The sequence below is a fragment of the Corvus cornix genome, chromosome Z (genome assembly GCF_000738735.6).
Source record: "Corvus cornix cornix isolate S_Up_H32 chromosome Z, ASM73873v5, whole genome shotgun sequence".
NCBI classification, from domain to species: domain Eukaryota; kingdom Metazoa; phylum Chordata; class Aves; order Passeriformes; family Corvidae; genus Corvus; species Corvus cornix.
Window position 1 is genome coordinate 33657070 of NC_046357.1, and position 14686 is coordinate 33671755.

At 39.0% G+C, this 14686-nt stretch overlaps 1 long non-coding RNA gene across 3 annotated transcripts in view; it reads left to right on the plus strand.

Annotated features, from left to right (window-relative positions):
* The window catches only part of LOC109144676, a 114208-nt gene that overhangs the window by 38376 nt on the left and 61146 nt on the right, over positions 1-14686 (plus strand). The window contains exons 5-6 of one of the 3 annotated variants that reach the window (XR_005603931.1): positions 8459-8543; positions 11871-11923. The exons of 1 other annotated variant lie outside the window; for it this stretch is intronic. This is a non-coding gene — a long non-coding RNA (uncharacterized LOC109144676). The remainder of the gene's footprint in view (positions 1-8458; positions 8544-11870; positions 11924-14686) is intronic. One more of the 3 variants, XR_005603932.1, reaches the window with a different exon arrangement.

The following is a 14686-nucleotide window of genomic DNA, read 5'->3' on the forward strand; positions in this document are numbered from 1 at the left end:
AAAGTGAAACAGCTGCTACAGATCCTGAAACAACTGTCCAGATCATGTTTTTGAGAATTTTTACTTGAGAGTACCTGTTGAGGAATGGTTGGAGGGTCAGGGACATGGATCCTTAGAAGAGCTGTACAAGCAAACGCCTTTTTAGTTTGATATAAGCAGGTCTTTTGCTAGCTGCAGAAAAAGGAAATAATGAGAACAAGGAAGGAAGGCAAGGATGCAGTGTTCTTGATAATGCTGTTATATAGATAAAAACCAGGATGTGCTGACAAGATGTACTGACCATGAAAAATGAGGAAGAACTCTGGTTTCCCAAACCGCAAGATAAGCAGTACATGCAAATGTAGCAAACATAGCTTTTTACCCAGCACCAATAGAGAAGTGACAAGTATGCATATTTGCCATCAAGTGTATAAAAGCAGAAGCTTAATTCCAATAAAGTGAAGCTTGCTTTATCAATCACACTGATTGTCTGCATGTCTTCCCTCGCCGGAGTCAACATCAAGTACCAGTGAGCATCTGTTTAGGATGTAGCAATTTCTAAGACAAAAAGGTTAGCGGTCTAATTTCATAGCACCAGATGACAGTGCATGTGCATGTAGGTACATCACTACTGTTGCTGGACAGTTTTGGAGGTTCTCTTTGCCCGAGGTGGTACAGGAAGACCTGAGGAGCAGTGGAGCATTGTGTGTGGCCTATTTGTTATTCCATCTTGGATCTAGGACTCCCCTGTACCTGAACTGTTTCTCATTCCCAACAGTATCTCGTACTGCAGATGTACAGTGTTTATGAACAAATTAATCTCATTTTCCTGTTTGCTTATGCAAAAATGACTTTCAACACTTTAAGTCAGTACTCAGGCAGGTATACTTTCCCTTGCAAATAAATAGGGCTGCTTGCTCTGGTCAGTTTCTAAGACCACACTACAGAACAGTATGTGGCTGAAAATGTCACATATTACACCAAAAAATGCTTAGGAGAGAAACTGTGATAGTGCAACAAACACCAGATACTCGTGGTGCATCGAAGTTGCTGCTTTATGTCTCTTCCAGACTACTGTAAGAGTTGCATTTATTAAAATAAAAACCCAGTGGATACTTAGCACTCAGATAAAGCCTGCTTGTAATTTGCTGGCTCTGCAGGAGTCTCTTTACACTGTGCTGCAGGTTCAGGACTCTCTGAATTGCATGTATTGATTACACTGCCTACCAGGAAAGTAGGAGGTTAGCTGGAAAGCTGAGTTAGCAGGATTTATCCACCATGAATTCCTTACAGCAAGGCAGTATTGACTTCAGGGGCATATTTTTAGATAATCTACATACCTACACCAACATGGTTAAAGGTTGCTGCAGTGGATCCTGACTAAATCTGTTTCTAGTGATGCCATGATGATTTTTGTCTTTTCTTTTACACCCCTGTTATACCTTTTTACAACTTCTGTATTCTTAGTGCTTTTTGCCTACATCCTTGGACTTGTTTGTTCAGCTAGGAGACTAAACATTTTAGAAGCTTCGTAGTTAGGGATCAGTGTGCCCCAGACCCCAAGGTCCTCTCCAGAACACATTCTGTAAACCAAGATAGAACCATCCAGGGGAAGGTTCCTTAGGGAGGGGGGCTCATTCAAGCCTCTCATTGGGGAATTTTTGATAGATATGCTAATTAGTAAGACCTATAATGTTATACCAGATCTTTTGAGTGGTGTGCATTGCAGTGTGCATTGGGGTGCATTCGACCTGGATGTGGTGCACCTAAAGATCCTTAAAATAAATACCAAGGTAAAATCCCTTTTTCCCTTCTGACCATGTTTGACTCTTGATTTTAAGACCAGGAAAAGGCATCACTAGAAATAGTAAGATGATATCATTCTTACAAAATCAGAGTAAATATTATTTTCTTTTCCAACTAAGATAAAGCTCTGGTTTTATTAGTTGGAAAGAGAAAACAGAGCAGATGTTGCTTTTCTTTGGGTTTTTTTCTAGCACAAAGTTAAATGAGCTTTACAGCTGTTAACCAGAAGTGCGAAGATGTCTCCAAATGACAGCAGCTTGTGGACACTTTAACAAGGTTGTATGTATTTTACCAATCTTGACTTCTACATGCTCACATGCAAAGCAAGCAAGATGGTGCTGCACAGAACATATTCCCAAAGCTTGCTTTCTAACATGCCTTCAAAACTATAGCAGCCAGACAGACATCCATGAATCCCCCAGTGATGATTCATAGCCCTAGGCAATTGCCCTAATTTTGAAAGCGAAAAATCTAACAACATAACAGGCTGCTACTGTTAAAATAATTATTGTGGAGCTGAATAGACAAGATGCATTTTCAAGCCAAACCACTTGGACATACTAACCCTTGAAGGCAAAACCCAAACAGACATTTAACACTGATTTTAGCACCTTTTTGTAATTAATTGAAAATGCATCTTTTTAAGCTATTTATGCATTACAGACAAGAATTGAATGCTTGCAAACACTTGAGCCTTTTGTGTTCAGAATGAAGTCTTTTTAGAAAACATTCAAAGGCCTTTCCTCCCTGGTGATTTTTTAAGCAAAAGGCTGGATGTAAGAGATTGTCTTTGTAATTTAAACTACCAGATTGCAGCTTCAGCAATTGCTAGGGAACACATGTGAAAGTGCTACTACAATGGCAGCATGTTATAAAAGATGGCTATGATACAAATGAACAGTTTTTTAGGTTTAGTGTAACTGCAATGATTCCACATCCAGTGAAAACCGCAGTCTAGCTTTTGATCTGGACTCAGAAAAGAAAGAATTTTTTGTTTTGTTTTGTGTAATTTCTTCCTCCAGCTGGAGGTCTGAATTTTGCAAAGGGATATTTACATCCCTTCTGTACTATAAACAACATGACATCACTGACTCCATGAAATTACTTCAAATACTTTCAGAGCTACCTGAAATACCTGGATATACATGGTAAATAAGCTCAGAAGGGCAGAAATCCAGGACTTTTTTCTCATAAGAGTCAAAAAATTGAGACAAACATGAGATAAAAATGAAGAGTGTGGTGGACAGCTCCAAACTACAGCTGAGGGTTTAAATTAGGTTAAGTAAAGTTAAAGAACTAAAACCAAGTAAGAAAGACTCATCTACTGATAAGCATCTACCTATTTCATACAAGAAGCCACAGGCATTGAAAAAGAGCATGAAAAGTTGTCAGGGTTAACAAGCAAAAAGCTCAAATGTGCTGCCCATTTTTTTATGTTGAAGATTGCAATTACTTGCGAATGTAGTTGCCCACTGTCATTCCCGTGATAGCAAAAAAATGGGCTCTGTGTCAACAGTTTCAAGCCTTGCTTATATATCTCCTGAGAAGAATCATGTGGACCTGCATGTATGTTAGGTTTATTTAAATTATGCCACAAGGCTCTAGAAACTACATATTAAATCAGTTTCAGGGATTATTTATAATCACTAAAAGTGTAAGTCACAATAGGACTACTTCCATTTCTACTTTGTAATCAGGAAGAAAAGTAAGCTGGACAGTGAATTTTTAGATAAACTGCAGATAATCTTACTTTGTTCTTGTAGCTAATCTATTGCAGAACACAGGTACTGAAAACAAAGCAATTACCAGTATTTAGTGGGCTTCTTGCACAAGAGCCAAACAATCACTCATCTACGTGCTTCTGCCACTGTTTTTCCCCACTATCTCTAGAATCTGAAAATCCGAGTGGAATATATCCAAAGATGAAACTAGATTGATCCTGCTCTGGAAAGGAACTGTCTTCACAACAGTCTTATCTGGGAACTCAGAAAGGAGTCCCTTGTGTTAAGTAATACTTTTATATATAGCAAACAGCTGAATTAATTGAACTTCACAGAGAAAATTGTAAAAGAAGAAAAATACTAAATGTAGATTAAGACTGAAAGAGAATGAAAGGAAAACAAATAAAGATGCTAATCCTGGAACATTCCACTTTCAAAAGGGCTTAAGACACAAAGGCCAGGAAGCTATTTGCGTGAGATGATTCTAACCCATAGAATCCCACAGTAAATTAACAGGTTTGTTCTGTTTCTACAGCTTACCTATCAAATAAGACAATTCCTTACAGAAAAATGTTGTACACATTTTTGCAGAGGCAAATCAAGATTCACTGTCAAAAACTGTGACTCTATATGCATACACAAAAATCATCTTCAGCAAAACCTTTAGGATTTCGTGATGCTGGGGGAAGGGAAGGTGCTTCTGCTTGATCTGTGCTGTCTGTATCAAGGCAGCACTGTGAACAAATGCTGAGGAAGTGTTCTGCTTCCCTTGCAACTCAGCAAGACAAGAGAATATAAAATCTATCCTCAAGGGTGGCATGTTCTGCAGCAGCTGCTCTAATGTTCACGGGCTTGTGAGATCAAACATTTTTACTGAAGTAACTGATAACTTGCAGGCTGTAAAGAGACCTATATCCACACTGAGTGAAATAGTAATGATGTAAATTGAAAGCATCTGAGAAAATAGAAGCATTTTTGGTCCCATGCAAAATGTCATCTGAAAAGTTTCTTATTTGAAACAACAAAAAGGAAACTGTATTACTTTGCCCTTTTTCAAATAATGCAATGATTTTTTTCCATTTAGCTACAGGTGGTAAAATATGTTGCAACCTAATACAACAGCCAGTTCAGTTTTATTCCAGAGTCAAAAACTATCTTAACTAATTTGGATTGTTACTTGAGTCATCTAAAGTGGTCATTCTGAATAAAATCATACTTGCTTGTAATTGTTTGATATTGGAAATTAGAAATTACTGAGATGACAAAGCTAAATTTGGTGTTGGTAACAGAAATATCAATAGTTTTCTCACAGGTTCAATGAGTACCAAAATCATAAAATGTCATTTGAAAATGTGTGGTGAGTAACATCTGATCTCAGTGTTCAAATGATCCATTCTATCAACCCTAGCAGGTGTAAGAGGCAAAAAGGCAAAGCCTGTATTTGTCACAGGTTTAAAAGGAATGCTATCTCCAAAATTGCTTCCAGACATTCAGAGTCAACATTTATTTAGCTGACTTTGACTTAGATTTCAGTATAAAACATGACAGTACATTACACAATCACAGAATCAACTAGGCTGGAAAAGACCTTTGAGATCAAGTCCAACCTGTGACCCAACACCACCTTGTCAATTAGACCATGGCACTGAGTGCTGCATCCAGTCTTTTCTTAAACACCTCCAGGGACAGTGACTCCACCACCTTCCTGGGCAGCCTGTTCCAATTCCCAATCGCCCTTTCTATGAAGAAATTCTTCCTAATATCCAACTTAAACATCTCCTGGCACAGCTTAAGAATGTACCCTTGACAAACAGCAGAGAGCTAAACCTAGTACAGTCTTACTCAAGAAAAGTGAAAGAAACTCACTCACCTGCCAAAGTCAGAAAGGAGGAAGGCAGACAAGTAGACAACAACATCCACCCACCCTAAATTACATCCTGGTATCTACAGTAAAAGGAAAGGCAATATGTCTCTCTATTTTATTAGACAGAAGCCTCTTTTAGTCTATTAGTTAGTTATAGCAGCAGCAACTTCTGGAGACTGCAGTATCAACTTTATTTCTAAAAAAAGGAGGGTGTGAAAATGTGACTTAAATATTAAGTCCTCAAAGTCCAACATGAACCCAAGTGATAAATTTCAGAATAATTTTGTTTGTACTTTCTGCCATGTTTTAGTGAAGACATTCAAAGAGAAATAAAAATAAAACATACTTGGCAAATTACCAATATTTCATAGGAGAAAGAGAAATTAATGATAAGCCTCTTACAAAGAGGTAGCTTTCAGTGATATCTTATAAAATAGTCTTTTTAAACATCAACCATGAGATTTTGTTTACAACAGGCTTCCTTCTTATTTCCTTACAATCTGATTGAAATTCTATAAAAGTCAAAGTCCTTTTGATAAGTGATATTCATGGAATAGATTAAGGTTCTCCTAAGAGGATGAAAATTCCAAAGACATGCTTTTGATAAAAATAGCATTTTTTTTTTAAAGGGATTTCTCCAAGGCCCAGGCACATCTTTTGAAATTTTTTTCAGCAGTGAGATGAGGGAGAGCTGGTAATATATGAGCATGAATACAGCCAATGCATTCAGAACTGCTTTAGAAGAGGCTATGTATATTTTCCATACCTGACTGCCTTTATCTAGTTAACTTATGACCTGCAATTTCCTTGCTATTTTTCTCCTGGACAAAGATTTCTAATCAAGCAGAAGTAATCATCATTAGGGTAAACATAATGAAAGTAGAAAACACAGTAAGCAGCATTTGATGAATTTATTCTATAATTGCAGTTGCTTTCTTTTGACTGAAAAAGCCCTAAGTCAAGGACACCACTAAATTTTAAGGTATTATGTTGAGGAGGGAGTCCTTTTGGAACTGGTACTAACCATGTCACAGCCTTAATTTAGAGACCCCATTTCACCTGGAGACATTCAGACTGAGTAAATGAAAATACTCCACACTATGGAAATAAAATATTAGCAATCACCCTACAGCATAACCCAAGTCTTGCTCACCTCATTCCAAGCACTGGAGAGTTAGAAAGGATCAGCTGCATTGACAAGGCTGACTGTGGTGCTGCTACGGGGCCTAGGAAGGTTTCCTTTCTTTTTTGGATCCTCTCTTGTGATTTGCTTGCACCCTAACCTAGACTTCTTTGCTCTCTGAACCATTATTTGCTGGTAGGAAAATCCACTACAAGTAACAAGGGTGACATAAGGAAAACCCATTTCTGGACACTCACCCTATCTAGCCCCTTCCCACAGCTCCAGAATATCCCTTGCTTTCCCACTTCCTGCCAGAATATCTCCTGAGTGGTTTCTGTAAAACAGAGCCTTTGTGGTACAAAGTGGTCTGCAACTCTTCCTCACCAAGCACTTTCCTTTGCTTATTTTTCACATCCAATTGTTAGCAATTCATCAATCCCTTTCCCTTGTTAAGGGTTTTTTTTTTAATGAAGGTTATTATTTGGTGGCTTTTTTTAAAGTGTTTTCTGCTGCAAGTCCATATCTGGAAGTGTATTAGTTAATGAAAATACTGAAAAAACCTACAGAAAGTGAAGACTTTCTTTACCCATAGATGACTGCTGTGTTCTGCCAGCCAAAGTCTATTGGTCCTCTTTCTTCCAGGGGGAAAGTATGTGGCACTAGAAAGAAAAGAGCTTCTGACTGCAAAGGAAACAAAACACTGGCAGAAGTAATCTGCCAGGCTAGGAGCTACCAATGACAAGTTCATCCTTAGACGAGGGAAATATCATGACAGCCATAAAAATGGAGTGGTAATGTTGTGACTGACTGTTTTAGGTCACTCAAAGAATCACCAACAAAGGTGTTGGCAAAAGCAGTTTTAATATAGTAGTGACAGCATGACGGAATTCATTGCCATTCTACTGCTTACTAGACAGTTAAAGCACACAGAGACACATCTAAAATCAATCAATCCAAACCCAAAATCAACCTCAAATGATCTATGCAGAGACCGGGGGTGGAAATAGGTAGGAAAGGGTAAGGATTAAAAGGAATGATGAAGACCTTTCCATTGAGTTACAAGGTAAAGAGTTTGGCATTCCCTTGCCAAACTCAGCTCCAGACGTGACCAAGGGTTTAAGCCTAAAGATTTTAACTTGGCTTAAACCTAGCAGCACTAAATTGATAGTGCTAAATAAATTTAAATAATTTAACAAAATATTCCATGGAATTTACTGTAAGCACAACAGTGGCTAACTTAAAGGCCTAATTTACCAATCTAAAGTACTTAAGAATCTAAGAGAGCAGCATTCATAGTACATTTATTTGCTCTAGCACATTCAGCCTCGCACTCTCAGAGGCCTAAAGGAGTATGTACAAGGTGTAGACCTGTAAAAATTCCTCTCAAGTTCAGTGAAGTGCTCACATTGGATGCCTTTACACCTTCTCAACGGGTGAAGGATTGAGCCTTGAGGAGTGGGGGTACCAGCCCAGGCTCCACTGACCGAGTTTGGTGTCTGTCCTCTGAGCATCATAAACCCGAGAGTTCTCTGGCTCTGATGTGTATGTTTTAACCTGGAGAAATCTTCTGTGGACTTTTACACTGTCCCAGGTGTGGTGAAGCCAGCTGGACTGGTGAGGCAGAGAGCAGAGGTGCTCCTGACAGGGGCTGTCTGAGGTAGAAAAGCTTTGTGCTGGAAAGTACGAAGTTGCTCCTCTTCTTCATGTGTGACAGCTTGCTGAGCTGTGGGGTGGGCGCACTGGGATACATGCTGGAGGCGGCAGAGGGGTGTGCTGCAAGTCCCCAGGAGAGACTGCGTGAAGAAATTGAAGGGTTCTCAGGCACTGGGGAGCCATGGGCTGCAGCCTTCCTGCAGCAGCAAGAGTGGGTGCAGGATCCATGGGGAGATGACATTTCTCCTGCTGTTACCCCATGGCTGGGACACCACAGTCCAGAGCTGCCTCAAAACCTCTGACCCGTTGCAGGTGCTCAAGACAGGGATGAGTTGATGCAAGCAAGGGAAGGACATGAAGGACTGTTGGCAACAGTGGTATCCAGGCCACACCTCCTGTAAGTACCACTGAGACCATCACACATGCTGGGAGGGGATGAATCTCTCTCTCAGCATAAAGCAAAGCAATCATGTATCTACCCTGATTTATGCCAAGGTACTTGCATTCCCACAGACTTTTCCTGATACAACCGGCACCATCACGCATATTAGTGAGTACAAGGGTCATTACTCTCTGCTGTAAAGCAGTAAAACACTCAAAAATGCAATCTTCAGATTTACAGAAAACTGCATTATTTAACATCGGTACCAGAGACATTCTACATTAAAGCAACAGAAAAAAGGCCTTACACTTACCTAAAAGAGCTTTCTAAATGACATGTACTGTTAGGCCTATGTATTATTATTTCTATTCATAATTAATGGAAATGTAACAATTTTTTGCTAATGGAAAGCAACCACTGCAGAGAGCACTTTGATTGCATTATATTTATTACCCATCTTAGGAACTAAATATGCACTTAACCTGTAATTAAGGATATACAATAAGAGCTTTGTAAATATTGCAGTTGAAAATGTCCTCTCAACACCACTTAGTACCATTAGGCAAAATATTTGCTCTAAGGACTGTCTCTCTGAAGTGCTAAATTTGTTCTTCTGGAAGAAAAAAGGAAGGAAAACGAGAACCTTAAATATAGCACTGCCTTGTTTCTCTAGAGCTTTCACACTTACTCACCAAGGGCTGTGTGCTTTATCAACACTGTATGTCTGTGATGGTCTGAAACTTCTCTCTCTGATGGGGAGAATGAAGAATGGAGCCAAATGGGGAAAAAATCTGATGGGCAAAACCTGTTCACATAAACCCCCAGTATTATTCCACAGAAAGTGTTATGTGTTCCTACCTTGTTACATGCCTGAACAAGAGCTAAGAGTGCCTCTCTTATTTTGTGATAATTGGCAACACAATTTGACCTTAGAAAAGCTTTATATTTAAGTTTCAAAAAGAGGAAAGAAGATTAAGTGACATAAATAAACCTCAGATAACTTGCAATTTCTTTGCAGAATATAAAAAGCCTCTCAAATCCAAAAGCAATATATTTTTTCTTAGGAGTAATGAATTCCAAAGCCTTAGGCTCCAATATTTACTCAGTCTCTTCCAAATAATCTTCTAGTGATATTCATCTTCCAGGTATATGGAATTATTTACAATTATACATATAAACCTTTAAAAAATAAACCTTTTAAAATTAATTTTTCACTTCTCTTTTTAAGATTTTGGTCTCATATCTCACTGGATTGATTTATTAAATAAGCTTGAAATTAATAAATAACCTAGAAGCAGAGTTCAAAGGAAAAAAACACTGACTGGAATGTTTCTGGTGTCCTTTGGAGAACGCAGAATACCATGTAGATGAGCTACACTTGCCGTGTGCTTATAGAAGCAATTTAATTCCTAGTAATATTGAGGGAGAGAGGAAATCTTCATGACAATGCCACATCCTGATATTATGTGAACAAGGAAGGGTTTGAAGTTACCTGAAAGTGGGACTAGGATGAAATTAGCATTTTTCTTTAAATTACCCGCTGTAACAGCTGTCCCAATGTTAATAATGACTTTGGCACTGCTCTCGGGAGATGCTCTTTCTAGTCTATCTATATTTCCTCTGAGCAGAGTTAGCAGCTGTTATTGTAAATAACTGATTCTGTGTTAGAATTTCTCGTACTTTTTTCTGGTGGAGCTTTACCACTGGACTTTCAGGGAGGGAAGAACAGCCCTGTTGCTGTAGCTGAAGTGTCTTTCTATTTAAGACCTTTGAGAGACTCATAGGAAGACTTACTATAGGCTTTACCCATAGATGACTGCTGTGTTCTGCCAGCCAAAGTCTATTGGTCCTCTTTCTTCCAGGGGGAAAGTATGTGGCACTAGAAAGAAAAGAGCTTCTGACTGCAGAGGAAACAAAACACTGGCAGAAGTAATCTGCCAGGCTAGGAGCTACCAATGACAAGTTCATCCTTAGATGAGGGAAATATCATGACAGCCATAAAAATGGAGTGGTAATGTTGCGAATGAGTGCACAGGATGCAGATAGCTTGCAGCTGCCATTTTACACATTTTCTTTGTAAGTGGGCATCACTTTTTAAGTGGAACAATTTGTGACTGAATCAACATTGATGGTTAAGCTCAGAATTGGTGGCATTAGAGGGTAGGATATCCCTTAGGTGTTTTACCTGACCATTATCACAACAGTCATTTCTTCAATCCCAGAGTGCAATCTGTCCCTGGAAACTGCTCCTGGTGCTGTGCAACTTGCAAGGGATGCTGAGTGCCATGACAAGGATAGACAGACAACTCAGTGAATATGAGATGAGACAGAAGATATTACAGCAGGAATTTGGGAAAATTGAGGCAGAAATTTCTCAGTGTTTCTTGCCATGTCATTGATTCTAGCTAAACTTATTTTGTATACTTAAACTTTTAATTTTAATCCAGCGCATATTACAGGGCAAATTTAGTTGGTTGTTAAAAAAGCTACAACAAAACACTAAAATTAGCTCCTTTTCAGATACCCCTGCTAGATGTGGGACTGTCTTCTGCTCTCCAGCCTTTGTATTTTTTAAAAAATAGTGCTAGGCACATAGTCTCCCTCATCTGACCTTCTTCCCAAAGTTCTACCCATGTAGCAATGTTACAAAAATTAAAAAAAAAAAATTAAAATCCCCGTTTTTTACATTCAAATTATAAAAAACAACCAAAATCAAACTCATTTTAAAAAGTCTGCCTTGAAACATCTCAACTAATCCCAGCTGGCCTCAGCTGATGTGCCTCAAACTCCACATTGCCTCAGTAATCTGACTGCCATATCGTGTTCTTGTTTCTCTTGCCATAACAGGGAGATGTTTGCTTGTTTTCCACTAGGCAAAAAGACAGAATAAACTGGTGATATTTTACTAAAATTATCTGCTCAGCATTATAACAAAAATTTCTACTAGTCACCATCTGCCACAGCTGTCAGAGTTGACCACAGAAGCCAGCTGCTCAGTCTGTTCTCCAGTGCTTCCCACAAGATGTTCACAGTCCTGAAGTATGATGATGCTAAACTCAAAACTTTTGGATATTCTTTATGTATCATATCATGCAAACAGTCACTCGGGCTTCAGTTTAATCTGAGTATTCATCTCATATTTTTCTTTTAAAGTTCCCAGTGGATATGAGTGCTCCAATGTTCTGTGCACAAAAATAGAATCTGCTTAAATGAGCTAGTATTTCTACAAGAGCACTAAAAACTAGACCTATGGATGGACCTGATACAAAGCTTTACAGCAAATCAGAAACTGGGTATCAGGATGCAGATGTCTTCACTCACCATTTACATTCCAATCTGCAGATGCAGCCACATCTCTGGGTTGAATGATACAGTCAACGCAGATGAAGTTCTCTGTAAGTAAAAAAAGGGGAAAAAAAGGAAAAAGAGGAATAATTTAGCCCCCTGTATTATGAAATAAATAGAATCTAAACTGATCGTTCTTCAAGTATCATATTCTGAGTTCTAATATATTCTGAGTTGTAATATCTTCATAATTAAGGAAAAAACAAAAGACTGTTTCATCTATAAAACTTCAGAGAATGTAAAATTTGTATTTCAGTCCATTTAAAAAATTATATTCATTTAAGGAGGAAACTTCAAATGATCATCATTAAATGTTTTCTGAAGAGAACAGAAACCTGGATGACATAACAGATGTAATTTGCACTTTATACAAATTAACTGAAAATTTTCATTGAAATTAATTAGTATCCTATTGGGCATGTAAGGTTAGCTAGACCACAGCTATATTAACAGGTTCTGACGATAGTGAACCAAGAGGAATTTTAATGTGCTGCTCTGTCATTAGTGGTCTGTTCCAGTAGACAAGAGTTTTGCTAGGTTATCCTCGATTCACAAAAGTTGGAGTGTGGTATGGTTTTCTTTTGTCCTTTTTGCAAAAACTAAAAGGAAAAAAACAAAAGATGGGGAATGTACATATTTGTTCTAACCTGTAATTTAATTTTTGAGTTCTTTCACTTCAAATTTTATGCTAAGACTTCTTTTGGGGATAAGCAGTCAGTCCACTATGGTAGGACTAATAAGCCAAGTTAAACAGCAGGACACCTGTAGTAAATGCATGCACCTTCAATTTTGACTTGATCTTCATCTATTCTCATACCTTGATCTTCAATATCTCTCTTATTTCACCTGGTTACTCTAAAACTCTGTCATAAAGATGAATCTCATAAAAGCCATCATGTGAGGCTATCAATCTGTTCTGAGCAGTGCAAAAGTGGCCTTTTCACAAGATCCTAAGGCTTATTTTGCATATATTATTTAGAATATTCAAAGCCACACTGTCACAATGTGACAATTCCAGACTACTTGCCACATGGTAAGTATCCCCCTCAGCTGAGTGGATTGGTATTGAATTCCCCTTAACAGCCCAACCACAGAAAGTTACAGACGCCTTTTGACTAAGGGAAGCCAGAAGATGTGGGCTTTTTTAGAGTTTAGCAAAGCTTTTGATACTGTCTGACACAGTATCCTTCTGGACAAAATGCCCACCACACCTGTGGACAAGTCCGTAATATGCTGGATGAACAGTTCGCTGGGGGGTCAGGTTCAAAGGGTTACAATAAATGGGGTTGCATCAAACTGGAAGCCTGTCACCACTGAGGTTCCACAGGGCTCTGTTTTAGGTCCAGTGGTTTTTTTATGCTTTTTATGAATGATACAGATGCAAAAATCTAGTATACATTAAGTAAGTTTGTGGATGATACCAAATTAGGAGGAGCTGTGGTCTCTCTCAAGGGTGGAGAGGCCTGGCAGAGAGATCTGGGTAGACTAAGAATAGGAAGCTGGGCAATCACCAGCCATATGAAACTTAAAAAAGGCAAATTCTCCACCTGGAATGGGGCAGTGCTGTTTATACACACACACACACACACACACACACACACACACACACACACATATATATATATGCATATATTATACATACATATATACATGGCAAGTTGAACATGATTTAGCAGTGCCCTGGCAGCCAGGAGGACCAACCTTCTCCTGGGGTGCATCAGGCACAGCATCACCAGCCAGGCAAGGGAGGGGATTGTCCCGCTCTGCTCTGCACTGGGGCAGCCTCACCTCGAGGGCTGGGGGCTGCTTTGGGCTCCTTAATATGAGAAATAAGCTATTAGGGAGCATCCAGAGGAGGGCCATGAGGATGGTGAAAGGTCTGGAGGGGAAACCGTATGAGGAATGGCTGAGGTCACTTGGTCCATTCAGCCTGGAGGAGACTGAGGGGAGATCTCATGTGGCCCACAGCTTCCTCAAGGTGGGCAGCAGAGGGGGAGGTGCTGCTTTCTTCTTTCCAGTGACCAGCAATAAGGCACAAAGAAATGGAACGAGGAGGTATCACGGGAAGTTCAGATCTGACTTTAGGAAAAGGTTCTTCAGTGAGAGGTTGGTCAGTCACTGGAACAGGAAAGTAGTCATGGCACCAATCCCGCCAGAGTTTAAGCACCAGCTGCACAATACTTTAGAAAGATGGTTTAGCTGTAGATAGTCCTGAGAGGAGTTGGGAGTTGGATGTTGATCCTTACATGGTTCCCTTTCATAGCACAATGAGCCACAAAGAGAGACACCACCTTCTCAGGACACTCTTCCAGTCTGGGGTGCAGACTCTGATCTCTTACCTCCACTGAATTTGTTCTCTGATTTTGTTGGAATCTCCAATCTTTCCATTGTAGAAATATTGATAAGTTGGAATGATTGCAGATCACTATGAAAAATTTCAAAATTACTTATAAAGGAAATACTAAACTATACTAAACGCTGACTGAACTAAACTGGTCCATTCATCTGTGTTTCATTTTCTTATCTGTTATTGTCTGGTTGATTCTGCCTATGTTGTCACTCATCCCAAGTTCTCAGAAATGGAGTATTTCTTAAACTTCTCTGCAGTTTTGGCCAATACTTTGGCACAATTCAAATAAATGAGGAGGGGGGTCATTTGAATATACAGTATCTATTTGTCAGTAGGCTAATGCATGCACATGCTATTTTTACATAATTATAGACAGATTGAATGTACAGATTATTGATGCTTTCATATTTTAATAAATTTATAACAAAACAAATGGGGCTGTATCCTTGAAAATTGGAACCAC